This window comes from Manis pentadactyla, chromosome 15, assembly GCF_030020395.1.
Source record: "Manis pentadactyla isolate mManPen7 chromosome 15, mManPen7.hap1, whole genome shotgun sequence".
Classification (NCBI taxonomy): domain Eukaryota; kingdom Metazoa; phylum Chordata; class Mammalia; order Pholidota; family Manidae; genus Manis; species Manis pentadactyla.
In genome coordinates this window covers 45750776-45766065 of record NC_080033.1, presented here as the reverse complement: position 1 = coordinate 45766065, position 15290 = coordinate 45750776, and the positions used below count along the sequence as shown (strand labels likewise).

Genomic DNA, 15290 nt, shown 5'->3' with positions numbered 1-15290 from the left:
CTAATTGATAGATAAACTACATTTTATTTATCCATTCATTTTTATGGATATTTCTGTTATCTCTAGTTTTTTATTATTATGAATAAAACTATTTATGAACATTCATGTACAGGTTTTTACATGAATATATATTTTATTTCTCGGGAAAATATATAGGAATGGAATATTTATATGTCTAAAGTTAGATATACATATATATGTCTAAGTTTATAAAACTTCCAAATTATTTTCTAAAATGATTACACCATATTACATTCCCACCAGTGATGTCTAAGAGTTCCTCTTGCTCCAAATTTCACTAATACTTAGTATTGTCCAATTTTTTTTCCTTAGTTGAGCCCCTCTAATAGATGTGTAGCATATCTCTTGTGGTTTAAATTTTCATTTCTCTGATTACTAATGAAGTTGAGAAAATGGCTGTATTTAAAAATTGGCAGTACCAAGTGTCCAAAAGGTTGTAGAGTGAAGATTCTGGGAGAAATATTTCAATTCTTTTGAGTATACACTCAGAAGTGGAATTGGTGCATAGGAATTCTCTCTCCCCACCTAGACAATTGCCTGGACAGTATCTGTCTGATGTAACAATTTTGAACTCTAGATTGAGTCTTAAGGCTTGCCACTTCCAAGGGAAGGGTGGGATGGCAAATTGAAGTTAATTTTACTTGATTTCAGCACTTAGCACAGTAGTAGATGCCCACCCCCACCTTCAACCATGTGGCAGGCCGTTGTGCATTTACTCCTGGAGCAGCTTGCACAGTGGTGGGAGCCAGGGTGGGCCAAAAAGGACCATTTCTTCCAAATATCAGGGATCTGTGCTCTGATCACTGGTTGCTGTTCCTGACATCAGAGGTACAAAGAGAAGAGCAGCCATAGTTGTTGCACCATCCCCGATTCTTGCAAGCCCCTCCACCAGGGTGGAAGTGATGCCAGGGGATTTAAAGAGCCAGCACCCTATTTTGCACCCCCACTTCATTTTTCTTTTTCCCCCCTTTGGGACCCAGACATTAAATACTAGGACATTCAAAACAACTGCATATATGGAGAAAATTAGAAAGTGACCACATGTACCCAAGAAAAGGCAAAGACTCAGAAAAGTCTTAAGAAGGTGCTAAGTTTACACCTCAGGATTATCCTTGGCTCAGAGACAGCCTGCAGCAATCAAACAAACAAAAACAACCAAAACAAAAGCAAAAAACAGCAAACCCTGGGGAAGGGGGAGAATCTGATTTCCAGAGTTACTACATTACTATTTTCAAGTATCCAGTCTTCAGCAAAATACACAAAGCATTCAAAGAAACAGAAAACTATGGCCCATTCAAAGGGGAAAAAAAAATGAACAGAAATTGTCCCCAAGAAATTCTGGGGCTTACTCTGAAACTCAGAATTCTCAAATTCTGAAAAGTACAATAATAGAAAAATTCAAAGGCAGATTTAAGCAGACAGAAGAAAGAATCAGTGAGTTTGAAGATGGAATGATGGAAATTATCCAGTCTGAGGAACAGAAAGAAAAAATATTACCGAAAAAGGAATGGAGCCTAAAGTACCTGTGGGACTCCATCAAGAGGACCGACATATACACTGTGGGGGTCCCAGAAGGAGAAAAGAAAGAAAGGGGCAGAGAGAATATTTAAAGGAATAATGGCTGAAATCCCAAATTTGAAGAAAGACATGACTATAAGCATCCAAGAAATTCAACAAACTCCAAGTAAGAAGAAGTTAGAGACCTACACCAAAACACAGCATAATCAAACTTTCAAAGGTCAAAGAAAAAGAGGGAGGATATACAAATGGCCAGTAAGGACATGAAAAGAAGCTTAACATCACTCATCATTAGGGAAATGCAAATCAAAACTACCTTGAGATACCACCTCACACCCATTAGGATGGCTACTATAAAAATAAATATATAAATAACAAGTGTTGATAAGGATGTAGAGAAAGTGTTGGGGAGTGCAAAAGTCTTTTTGAAAGAGAGTATGGAGGGACCTCAAAAACTAAAAACAGAATTTCCATGTGATCCACCAATTTCATTTCTGGACATATACCCAAAATAATTGAAAGCAGATTCTCAAAGAGATATTTATACACCATGCTCATAGCAGCATTATTCACAATAGCCAAAAATGGCAGCAACCCAAGATTCCATGGTGGGCGAATGGATCAATAAATGTGGTATATCCACACAATGAAATGTTACTGAGCCTTTAAAAAAGGAGATTCTAACATAAGCAGCAACATGGCTGAACTTTGAGGACATTATATTAATGAAATAAATCAGTCACAGAAGGACAGATACTGTATGATTCCATTTATACTTAAAGTAGACAAAATTACAGAGACAGAAAGTAGAGTGGTGGTTGTCAGGGCCTTGGGGGCAGGGAAGGAAACAGGGACTTACTGTTTAGTGAGTACAGGTTCAGCTGTGCAAGGTGAAGAGTTCCAGAGATGAATGAGAGTGATTAGTGCATGTCAAGAAAGTACCTAACACCACTGAACTGTATACTTCAAAATGGTTAAGATGGTACATTTTATATGTAATTTAACACAGAAATAAAAAATTGTAAAAGGTTGTGGAGCAACTGGGGCAACCATATACTGTTGAGGGGTTGTAAATAGAGACAACCACTTTGGAAAACTGGCAAAATATATTAAAGCTAAATACACACATACTCTATGACCCAGCAATTCCACATATGTTCATATCACCTTTCTACCTATCTGTCTCTCTCTCTTTATCTACCTATCTACCTACGTATCTTTCTATCTCCAGCATAAATACATACATATTTTCACCAAAAGCCCTGTACCGCAATGCTCATAGCACTATAGCACAAAAGAGGAAACAACCCCAAAGCCCATTAGCAGAAGAATGGATAAATAAATTTAGGTGAAGTCATATAACAGAACACTTCAGTAATTAAAAGAATGAACTACATCCACAAATAACAACAGGAATGAATCTCACAGATGTAATGTTGAGCAAAAGAAGGTGGACCCCAAAGGATGACTCCATTTATATAAAGTTCACATCAGACAAAACTACTTTATGGTGACAGATGTCAGAAGAGTGGTTATTTTGAAGGGGAGAACGGTTGTTCCCTGGGAATGGAAAGGAGAGACTCTTGTGAGATCTGTTAATTTTCTGTTTTTTAATCTGGATGCTGAGTGCATGGATGCATTCACTTTTTAAAAATTTATCGAGCTGCACATTTAATATTTGTGCACTTTACCACACATATATTATGTATTATATTACAATAAAAAGGTAAAAAAAACAAAGTAAAATATTCCTCATGCTGTGGAGTAGTGAATATGTTTGCTACCCAGAATTCATATTACTTCTCCTCTCCCATCTGTGTGCAGTCTGGAACCTTATTTTACATCTTTGGTCTTCCTCACAATCCCCAGCATGTAGTACCTGGAAGAAGAGCAAGAAGCATTTCTTAAATGACAGACAAAATCCAGCTCCATGATTGCCCCCTACCTTGAGCAGCTGTTGCCAGAGATGGGTTCTTAGTGGGTGGCAGCAAATTACATAAAGGCTTGTGATCTGTGGCTGAGTGATCAGCAATATTCAACAGTCATTAAAAGTCTAAAAGGGAAGTTTCCTACTATGCACCTGAGGGGTTTTTTAAACATTTGTGCAGTTTACCAGTGAAATAACTTCTCAATAAAAATATCAATAAACTTCAAATTAAAGAAAAAGTGATTCACATCCAATTTTGCCCTTGAACTTTCCACTTGAACCTTATACTTGAACTTGAATCAGGGGCGGGCCAGGCAGGGCTGAATATTATCATGTATTCTGCGGGGAGCCTAAACTCCGGGAGGATTAAGTGACTTACCCAAGGTTACATGGGGAAGTAGTGGCAGACCCGGGCCTACACGCAAGTCTTCTGATATCAAGGCCTGTGCTTTCTAGTCCAAGAAAGTCTCAGAGGTGAACTTAGAAGCTTTATGTACGATAAGAACCATCCAGTGAAGTCCTTAAATGGACTTTACTTCCAGCTTTCTGAAATGGGATTGGAACAAATCCCACATTCTCATTAATCATCAGCAGCTAACTATTAGATGACATTGTGGAGGCAGTAGGATTTTTTAAACATCTGGTTGTTTTATTTGTTATTAAACATACTGACTGTTGAGTGAAAAAAAAAGCCCATCCTACGCATCTCTCCATCGCTGCTGTTTCAAAACAGCTTTGCTGACATCTATCAACTTTGTTTGTGTCAAATTGTGCAATTTGTCACTAACGCTGAATTTTCCAAAAGAGAAGCGAATTTGACTGACAAGGCCCCAGGGCTTCTCTCTCTTTCTTTCAATATTCCAGACGTTTAAAAAAAACATCGAATACACCTCCAGGAAGGCTCATCTGTGGGTGAAAACTGTACCAAAGGAACTTGGGAGATATGGTTTCAGTTTCTGTAGAAACTTTCCCTCCAAGAGACCCTATCTTCTTGATTGATTCGAATTACCCTCCATTTTCAAGTGCTGCCTTTCACTGGAGCCATCTGTTTCAAGGCTCATCTGTCAGGGACTCTGTGGTGGTTGATTCTTAAATGTATTTGCAGCTGGCAGTTTAGGGGGAAAAATAAAAAAACTGAAATGACAAAAGAAAAGTGTGCCTAAGAATGAAAGTAGAAAACAGAAACAGACTTCTAGCTATTATCACTCATAGAAATGAGAAGACTTAATCCTTCTCTGCAAAGTCAGGAGAAAATATCATCAAACAAGTATGGTGAACAATAGTGGACATGGGTATCTTCGGGGCTTTCCACCATTCTTTCTAGATTCTTTGGTTACTATACCCAAGAACACCCCAGTTTACTTTGGGGGGATCACCTTTTCACATTGTAGGTATTTTTGCAGTAATAACAATAACCTACCACAAAGAGTTGCTCTAAGGATTGAATTAGTTAATATATGTTAAGAGTTTTGATAGTCTTGCACATGGTATGTGCTCAGGAAGTGTTAAGTGGTTTTATTTCTGGCAAGACTTGTTTCCAGAATCCTCCAGAATTCAGTAGAGGCTTCCCTGACCCACCAGGACAGAGCCACAAACTCACCCCCCTCGCCCACATCACAGGACCTTGCAATTGGTAACTCTAACCAGACTGGAAGCCCTGGAGGGCAGCGGCTTGGCATATGCAGCTTTGTGTCCACCAGGGGGCGCTTACTTAATCTTAGTTGGAAAGGTTCTGCAAGACCCACCCTCCAGGGAATTCTCAGAACAGAGGCTCCAGCCCCCCAAGTTAGCAACTATGCATGAAAGCAGAGCCTGAATTTCTCAGATAGAATTGGCACTCCCAGAATTTGGCCCAAACTGGGGCCAACAGTGGCCAGACTAACATAGCAGGGTAGGGCCAGTTCCTATATATGATTTTGGTGGTCAGCCAGATCAATGGTTCTGTGACATTACTGAGCACTGGGAGCATTTCCTGTAACTGTGGTGTGACCAAATTTTATCTTACCTTCAGAGATAAGACTGCTAAATGCTGGCCGCCAGGGAGAGCTCAGACTTCAAATGAGCCAACGCCATGGTTTACTTTGTGAGAATGATTTCATACGTACCCACCAGGCTGCAGCCCCATGCTGATGGCTATTTTAGATGTCTCATTCTTTTTTAGAGTAGAAAGTAAAAAATTGTCCTTAAAAAGTCAGGAAAGAGAGGACACAGGTGAGAACAAAACTTTCTTTATCCATCTGGCTGATAATGTTATTTTTTACTGGAGAAATATGTTTGGTTTTTTTGATCTATAAGTCTCTTCACAGAATTTACTTTTTGTGATGCATTCGGTTTTGTATTATGAAAAGTCTGATCCTCAGTTTCACAGTTCAGTTTAAACTGGAAGGTCTGAAGGGAAAGTTTCTATCCAATATGGTCCCAATTTTTAAAAATAATCAGTGAATTTCTCTGGTGATTTTGCAAAATCTGTCGTGGCAAGAATCAAGTTTTCTACTTTTTTTTCTGAAATTAATTTCCACAGATAAAATTAAAATACATTCATTTCAAAGCAAGGCCTGGTATAGAATAAGTGCTTAATAAATGCATCAGATGAATGAAAGGAATACAGTAACCTGAGAAGAATAATATCTGAGTTGTGGGCTTGACTGGGTTTGACTTAGCCTATAGGTTCTTTTCACCAGCTGGCAACATTTAGGGAGGATCTATTGCGGCCAATTTTGGCAAAGAGATTTCTCTGTTCCCTGTTTCTGCCCAGCAAGCTGGGATCATGGTGTTTGAGCAACAAAAGCGGCTCCTTACTGGATGGCGGGTTCGGGGTTGCTTTATCTCCAGCTAGTGAATAATCTTGGCACCAAATCTTATACTCAGAAGGTGCTAATTAGTATACATTGAATTAACAATTTCTCACTTCTCTGGGACAATAAACCCTGGAAAAGCCTGTTATCATCAAGGGAAAGCTGGGGAAAGGAACTCCACGAGCCACACTTTATTTAGGTGGTTTAATTTAATCCCACCAACGCTTTCCAGGTAGCCTCTCATTTCAGAGGAGAAAATGAGATGGAAGAGAGGGAGTTGTCCAAGGTTATGTAATTAAGGAACCAAAAGACGCTCTGAACCCAGGCTGGTCTAATGCTGCAGCCCAGGGTCTTGCCATGAATGTCAATCTCTTTTTGAAACTCATCTGGGGAAATAGGGGACATTTAGAGAGATGGAGTTGCATGGCATACCCCACAACAGAGACTTGGTTGAAGCAAGAGAGGCAATGGGGTCATGCCAGTGCTTGCTTCTCCTCCTTGCCCTGGCACTCACCACTGTGAGTGGGTGTCTTGCCAATGGGTTCCAGCTCCGGGCAAGTTCGCTAAGGATTCAAAGTGATCAAAGAAACTGACAGCAAAATGTCCTTTGGGGTGAAAGGGTTTATTACCCGGCTTCTTCTCCTGGTGGTGGGCCAAGCACTAACATCTCTGCCTCCACCCAGAGCACTGGGCCGAGCTCTCTACGTAGCCCAATAATAGCTTATTGCTGAAAGATGTGGAAGCAGTAGCCTAGCAACAGGCCAGTTACATCATCAGGTGGTTTAAGTTCAGTGAGGATCCTGGTCATAGGAACCCCAACTTCCCCACACCTAGGAATCCCCAAAGAAGTGGCTGCTGTAGCATCTGCAACCTGGAAGGTCAGCTCTGCTTCCTGCGGCAGCACTGCTCGCCCAGCCCAGCTCTGTGACCCCCGCCACACGTAGTGGCTAGCTAGAACAGGCACTGCTGCCATGCAGTCACTCACTCCAATCCTGGTGTTTCACTCCACCTAGCTCCAAGCGAGTACAACTTCCTGGAGTCCCAGAAAAATGCTCCCTGCACAGGAAAACTGAAGGCCAAGGGGCTGAATACATTCATGTAGGCACTACGGCCTTCTTCTCAATTTTCACAACCCCCAGAATGTGGCCCCAGCATAAATTTGAGCCCAGCAGAGCCAGTGCCTCTAAAGGCCTGAGGCCCTTACCACCACTTGGTCCAACTGAAGAAACCAGCAGGACAGCCAGAGTAGAGACATAAGTGAATCTAAACATAAAGGGCTAGCACTCAATTAAAAGTAAAGACCAACTCTTACTTTCAATGAACACAACATTAGGGAGAGAAGGGCCATGGAGGGCCATCAGAGTAAGCAAATAACGGACGGAGACAAGGTGCGATGCCTAGGGAGAGAGGAGAGAGACACCACAGACCCAGGGCCCTGCAGCACTCGCGGGGAGGGTGCAGCTGCACAGAGGGAGTTGGGCAGCAGGGAAGAAGCAGGGGGCTTCACCCTTGAGTCTGAGTCATCCCGAAGGACCCTGTTGGTAAACGTGGAGTAAGTGGAATGAAGAGCTCGCATGTCCCTCTCTGTCATCATCCTGGGAGCAGGACGGGGGGCATCACAAGCAATGACAGGTTCACAGCTGTCTAAGTTCTCTGGAACTGGGGCTTTTTGGCCCCAGTCCTCAGGCTCTGAGTCCTTGATTCTTCACAGTCCCTCCTCCCAACTCCCTTCCAAATCCAGGAGGCCTGTCTGGAGGGCAAGGAGGGTGCTGAAAAGGAAACGCTACACCTGACCCATGGTTGGCCACCTGGGGGCCTGAGCGTGGGCTCAGGGATGAGTGACTGGCAGTAATGCTCAGCACACTACCGCATTCCCCGGGGACTGGCCCAGGGAACAGGCTCCTCCCTGCCCTAGGCACACTCTGGCAGCCCGAACGCCTTGTGGATGTGCGCTAACAGCCCAGTGCACGTTTCTTGCATATCCTCGCCTTCACTCTGACAAACCACTAAGGACTCAGGTCTCAGGCCTCTGTAATCCTGAACTCTAGAAGCTCCTTTTCTGACTCTCACCTCTAGAAAACACATATTCCCTCCCTCCCATTTCACCTTCCCAGCCCTACCGTATAGATGCCCTGGGCCGTGCCCTACCATATATACCATCTTGGCAATCCCAGCCGCAGACATCTCCCTGCCAGGCTTCTCGGTTCTCCCTCCCATAAAGCTGCAAACCGGCAACCCTGCACACCTGGCTGCCAGGCAAACCTCCCAGTGCTCACTCCCCACAGGAACAGGACCAAAACGTCTTGGCTTTCTTTCCTCAGGTCCCTGTCCCACACCTGCCACCCTCATTTCCAACAGAAGACGGGATTCCTACACCTTGTCAACCAAGTCTCTCAGGCAAAACCCCTCAGCTTCCCCTGCTCCCATCACCCTCTCCCTCTCCTCCTCACCCTACGTTAGAGGACAGCAGGTCCCACCACCTCATCCTGTCCCCTCCAAGACCTGGCCCTACCCATCTCCACTAATCCCCCAAATCTTCAGGCCTCCCCTCAATGCTGGGGTCTTCCTCATGCTACAAATAGGCAAGTTGCCTTAAAAAACTCGTTTCACCCAGCGTCCTTCACCTCCACCACCTGCCTGCCCTCTCTCTCTCCTTTCACCCCTTGAATTCTTGCGGGGTAGTCAGCAGCCCTATTTTCACCTCCTCATTTGCTGTTCACTCCTCAATCTGTTGACTACAGAAAGTGTTCCCATCTGTTGTACAATGCTGTCCTCCAATCAACTAATTTTCAAATCAAACACCTTCTTTATCTTTTACAAGTGGATTCTCTGCATCATCAGACATAGCTAACAGACCTGGGACTTCTGCCTGACACGCCACTTTTCTTAAGTAGCCTATTTCTCTCACTCTTTCACTTCTCTATGATGTATTGCTGTCCACGGCCCCCTTGCCCCCAACAGACACCCAGTACAGAAGGTTATATTCTTTCCAAATCCCCTGTTAAGCTCTCCCTTTTCTCTTCACTGGAAGCTTTCTTTTTCATTAAACTTTTTGTTTGAGATAATTGGAGATTCACATGCAGTTGTAAGAATGTGAGATACTATGTACCCTTCACCCAATTTCCCCCAGTGGTAACATCTTACAAAACTGTAGTATAATATCACAGCCATGATATTGACATTAATTCAGTAAGACACAGAATAGTTCCACTACCACAGGGATTCCTCATGTGGACCTTTTGTAGCCACAGCCCTCATCCCACCACCAGTGCCTTTTAAAGATGGAAATATAAGACACACTTAGGTAGCTTCTTCATAAAACTTCTCACACCCACTAAGGGGACATATCGGGATTGAGGATTGTGGGGAAGCTCTCCAGAAAATTCTAAAATGGGCCCAACTGAGAACCACTGCTCACACTCTCCCACTATCCAGTATCAGTTACTCCCGTAATTTTATTTTTCCTAGAAGATGCTCTCTAAACCTGGGTCTGAAGTCCTAATATTCTCCAGAGACACTGGAAGTAACTGACCCGCTAGCTACTACCACCAGAAAATCCTGTGACTCCCAAAACCAAGCCCATCCAGTTTCCCTCACCTGGATCTGGTCCTTGTCCTCCTCTTCCTAACCTTGAGTTCATTCATTCACGTATTCAATGTGTATTAACTGCTATAGGTTCCAGGGCAGCAACCTAACACAATGCTCATCGACTCACCTGGCCCATAATCCGCAGAGCCTCTATGCTGCCCCGGCTTCCAGGCCTCAGCTGGGCTCACAGAACTCATGAGTGTCATGTGCTTGCCCGCTGCGACCTTCCGTGAGCATCTGTGAAGTGAGTGCCCATTCTGCCCCCACTCCCTACTCCTGACCACTCCCTCCCACACATGGAGAACCTGCACTCGAAGAAGCTCCTCTGGGGAAACTGGGGCCCCCTTACCTCACAGTACACAATGTCCGCTCCATAATCCAGGGCCAGCAGCCGCATTGGGAGAGTCCCTACCCGAACCATAGGGGCTAAGATGAGTTTGTTGCAGTAGCACAGTGAGAGGCTGTCCACTATCATTCCTCCTCTGTGACAGCCTGAAGAGAGGGAAAGCAAGAGAAATTCAAAGGAAGGAAACCTCTTCTGTTATCCAGGGCAGGCTTTCCTTCTTCCTTTCAACACATACTACTTTGTTTTCCTTTTCACTGAACATAAAAATAATGCTCAGTCATTCATCCAATAAATACTTCTTAAGTTCCTAGTCTGGGCCAGTCACTCTCCTGGTCTTTTGGGATACCTTAGAGAAAAAAACAGAGAAAAATGTCTGCTCTGGGAGAGCTTTCCTTTTGGTGAGGGGGGAAAAAACCATTAAGTAGTACAAATAAGTAAGGTATATCGTATGCTGGAAAACTGGTAGTGCTATAGACTGGAAAAGAGCAGGGAGAAAGGAGATTGAAAATGCAGGGGATGGGTTAAAACTTTCTGCCAATTTATTGAGATATAATTGACATATAACATTATATTAGTTTATGGTATACAACATAATGATTTGATATATGTATACTGGAAAATGATTATCACAATAAATTTCGTTAACATTTATCACCTCACATATTATAAGTTTTCTTTTCTCGTCATGACAATTTTTAAGATCTACTCTTTTAGTAACTTTCAAACATACAATATAGTTGTGCTGACTATATTCACGATGCTGCACATGACATCCCTGCAACTTTGAACCACCTTCACAGGTTAAGATTTTAAACAAAGAATCCCAATATTGGCTTCAATGAGAAGACAAGATTTCAGTTAACCAAGTTGGTATCTAGTGGAGGAGTGCGCAGCAGAGGAAACAGCCAGTGCAAAGGCCCTCAGACAGCAGCTTGATTGGTGGGTGTGTGACAGGAACAGCAAGGAGGCAAACTTGGCTGGAGCACAAAAAGGAGAAGAGAGAGTAATGGAATTCAGATGCCTGATGTGACAGCAGTGAGCAGATGGGACACGGTCGTCAGATCCCCCCGTATGGCCTTGTAGGACACTCTACAGACTTTGTTAGTTCTTTACAAAATTAGAGCCTATAAAGGGTTTTGAGTAGAGGAGTGGCGTGACTGAGCATGTTTTTTTTACCACAGTCACAGTGGCAGCTATATGAAGAGCGGACTACTGGGGGTCAGGTAGACACAGAGATCAATTAGGAGGGTCTTCGGCAGCCAACGTGAGAGATGATGGTGCTGAGGCTGGGCACCTGGTAGTCGAGGCAGTGAGAGGTGGTCACATTCTAAATATACTCTGAAGGTACAGTTAACAGATGTAAAAGAAAATAAAAAATTCCATATCCCAGAGAGAACTGTAAAGGTATTTATTCTAAGCAAATATGGTCCCCCTAAAAAGTCATAGAGCTAGCAAAGTATGCTCTTCCCAGAGTTAGTACTACAGGCCCCTCGTTCTTTTTTTTGTATTTTGTTATCATTAATCAACAATTACATGCAGAACATTATGTTTACTAGGCTCTCCCCTTCACCAAGTCCCCCCCACAATCCCCATTGCAGTCACTATCCATCAGGCTCCTCTTTCTTTTACTCCTTAGCCCATTCCAGTCTGGCCTCCCCCTCCACTCTGCCAAAACTGCTCTGACTGAAGTAACCAAAGTTACCTCAAAGTTGCTCTATCTACTAGACACTTATCCATCCTCAACCTTGTTTCACTAACAGTCGGTGACTTGGCTGGGCCTCCTCCTTCCTCTTTGATGTTTCTCCTCCCTGGGCGTCCCTGACCTTACACTCTCCTGATTTTTATCCTACCTCTCTGCCCGTGCTTTTTCGTATTCTTTGCTGGTTTTACCTCCTCTGCTCACATCTTGAGGTTCCTCCTTAGTCTTAGGCCTTCTTCCTTTCTAATTCCACACACACTCCCTTGTGAATTTATTCACTCCCGTGGATTAAAATATTGGTGAGAGGCTGGTAATTTTCAAAGGTATCTCAACCTCACACCAAATGTTCAATCACACCCCCACTCAGATGTCTTAAGGGTATGTTACACTAAATATGTGTAAAAAAAGTCAATCTTTTTTCTTGAGCTGCCTCCCCTGTCTTCATTTATTCATCAACAGACACTTATGGGACCCCTATGATATGCAAAGCACTGGTTGCACTAGAGAGAAAATGATGAAGTGAGGTGAGAAAAAAATGTACAGTAGAAGACAGGCTTTCATAATGGGAACTTACAAATATGTGTGAAGTCACAACTGTGTCCAGGGCCATGAAGAGCAGTTGCATGAGGTTATAGGAGTCTATGTCAGCAGGGAAGGTTCTGATGGGGATTGAGGAAGGACTTCCCTTATGAAATAATCTCTGAATCAAGTTCTCTCTAAAGAGAGAACTAACAAGGAGAAATTAGGGACCAAGAGCAAAGATAGGCTCAGATGGACTCCAAACACTGTGAGATTTTAAAGTATTCTAGGGGCTTAAGCATGATGAGAAAGCAGCCATATTATGTGGGCAAATCACAAATGCAAATACATACCTACCTATTATCCTTCCTTATGATTCTGTCAATGTATCTGTTCTGGCTTTGTACAAGGCAGTTCTTTGTTTTATATCTGAAAATAGTACACAAGTAAATGGATGAAACCTGTTGGGTCAGGCCTCCAACGAGTTTTTTAGCTCAAGAACAAGGAGCCCCAAGTTCTTGGAAAGAATCGTAGAAATGGTATAGAATCACAGTACCTTGGCTTATCCTTTATATCAACTCTCCTCTATTTTCTCACCAATCAGTGCTCAGCTGGCCTATATATGAACTTTTCAATGATGGAAAGCTCAGGGCTCTCAAGAACAGATCTGGGCAATTCTTGTTGCTACAGCAGTTCTTTATATCAAATTCAGAATCTGCCTATCACCCATCAGTCTCATTTCTGCCTTCCGGAATGGTACACTCCACAGCACACCTCATCTCTCTTCCATCTGGCACAGTCTCCAAATACAAGAGGACAGTTTTGTTCCCAAAAACTTCTCCAGCTTCACTCTCTTAAATCACTCTTTCCTGTGTTTACAACTTTCAGGGAACTCCAAGGTTCCTGATTCCAAGGGTGTGACAAGCAATGGCATTAGTGGGCCTCTACAGATTCTGGGGATAGGGCAGCCAGTGCAAGAGTTTGGTAAATGTGCCTACCTGAAGCGAGAGTACATGCGGTGACCTCAGCCTCTCTGCAGTCTTCATCCTCTATCCAGGGTTTCTCAACTTTGCACTATTCACATTTTGGACCAAGTAATATTTTGCGGAGCGGGGGGGACTTGCCCCCACACTGTATGATGTTTGGCTGCATCCCTGGCCTCTACCCATTCAAAGTCAGTACTGCCTCCCCAGATATGACACCTAAAAGTGTGTCTAGCCATTGTCAAATGTCCCAGGTAGGGAGGAAGGGGGAAAAACACCCTCACTTGAGGAACCACTGCTCTAGCCAATGACTCTGTGCACCTGTCACTACTCAAAATTCTCTCCGCTGCTGGTCTAACACGCGACTCTCCAGAAAGTCTACTTGTGTATCAAAAAGGTATTCAACATTTTTAAAGTTTTCATCTTTTTAACGGTATATGATATAACTAAAACACTTTTCCCACAGATTCAGAAACTCCCAGGTGGTTATACCACATTTATCTTACTCCCACCCCAAGCACTGGGGACTACATTAAAGATCTAACACCCATTGCCTACGTCTGTTCAAGAAGTACAAATCGTGTAGGGGTTATTTTGCAACCTTAAATATTCTGCCTGACCAGGACGATGTGAGATAAGCCACCTACCTGATCACTCGCTGATGTAGAAGGACCCTCCCTCCTCACTGCTATTCAAGCAATTTAGGTATCTCACTGGGAAGGCAGTGGAGGTTGAGTGGAACTGCCAGTGTGGTGGGTTCTGGACGAGAAGCTGGGAACGGTCACAAGGGAATGGAGAGTGAACCTCGCCTGCAAAGGAAGGAAACAAATGTGAAGAGATGAACCTCCTTGAAGTAAAGCCCGAAGATCTTAACCTACCACGTCACAGAGAGAAACCCCCGAGCTTGCCCTCTGGGCTCTCAGCTCTCCAGGAGGCGTGTGTGCGTGTGTGTGGGTTTAAGCCTACATCTGACATACCTGGCCCTTGTCTCGGCCCCGGGACCCGACCATTCATTCAGACTCTAAAAAGCATTACGAGACCTTGCGCGGCAAGCATATCTGGGAAGATACCACCACACCCTCGTTATTTACTGCGGAAGACCAGCACTGGACAAGCCATCACAGGGGAGGGTGTTGTGAGAATCAGAGGGATCGGACACCCAATCGCCAGAAGACTTCTGCCCTGCTGGGTCCAGAACCCCAGCTACCCATCGCTGCGTATCGCTCAACCCCAGTCCTGCCTCCGTCGCGCACCGTTCCCCAAGGTAGGCCCGAGTCTGGACGTTGCCATCCCCTGTTTAGACCTACAGACCTCGCCGCCGCGTAACTACACAGAATGTCCCTCCTTCCTCACAGTTCGCCAAATATGCGAGCATTACTGAGCCGCGCCGGACACCGTCCTCAAAGCCTCGGCACGCGCGTGACGCCACTGCCGTTCGTTTCCGCTTGCCCGAGAGGAAGATGGCCGTACCGCGGTCGTTGCGGGTCCTTGCGCATGTGTCTAGGGTGCCTCGGGTGCCTCCACGGAATCTGGCGGCCTGCGGAGCCTACGAACCCCTGCCAGTGGTGGGCATTCCGCGGGCTCTACAGCGGCGGCAGGAACAGCGGCAGAGTGAACGGCGGGGACCCCTGCAGCTGGCGCTGGTGCGATCTGGCCGGCTGCTGATTTCGGCTCGGCGACTGGAGTTGAACCAGCCAGCGCGCCTCACGCTGGGCATTTGGGAGAGCGCGCCGCTTGCTTCGCGTGCCTGGAAGAATCGGCGCTCCCAAGACATGCCTCTCTGTAGAGACATAGCCTCTCCAGGCCTGGACAGCACCTGCGTGGAACTAATTATCAATTACGATTTCCCCCTCACCCTGCAGGAGTTCATCCACAGAGCAGGGAGGGTGGGCCG

The 15290-nt window shown here is 44.5% G+C and overlaps 1 long non-coding RNA gene across 2 annotated transcripts; it reads right to left on the bottom strand.

Moving 5' to 3' along the window:
• Positions 1-2982: 2982 nt before the first annotated feature.
• LOC130680927 (uncharacterized) lies at positions 2983-14718 on the bottom strand. Of its 2 annotated transcripts, none has more exons than XR_008993969.1 (6): positions 14650-14718; positions 14044-14205; positions 12771-12842; positions 10199-10341; positions 5472-5648; positions 2983-4012 (listed from the first exon to the last, which is right to left on the bottom strand). It is a non-coding gene; the product is annotated as an uncharacterized LOC130680927 (long non-coding RNA). The 2 variants fall into 2 exon arrangements; XR_008993970.1 differs by lacking the exon at positions 14650-14718 and adding an exon at positions 14437-14630.
• Between the last annotated feature and the right edge of the window lie 572 nt (positions 14719-15290).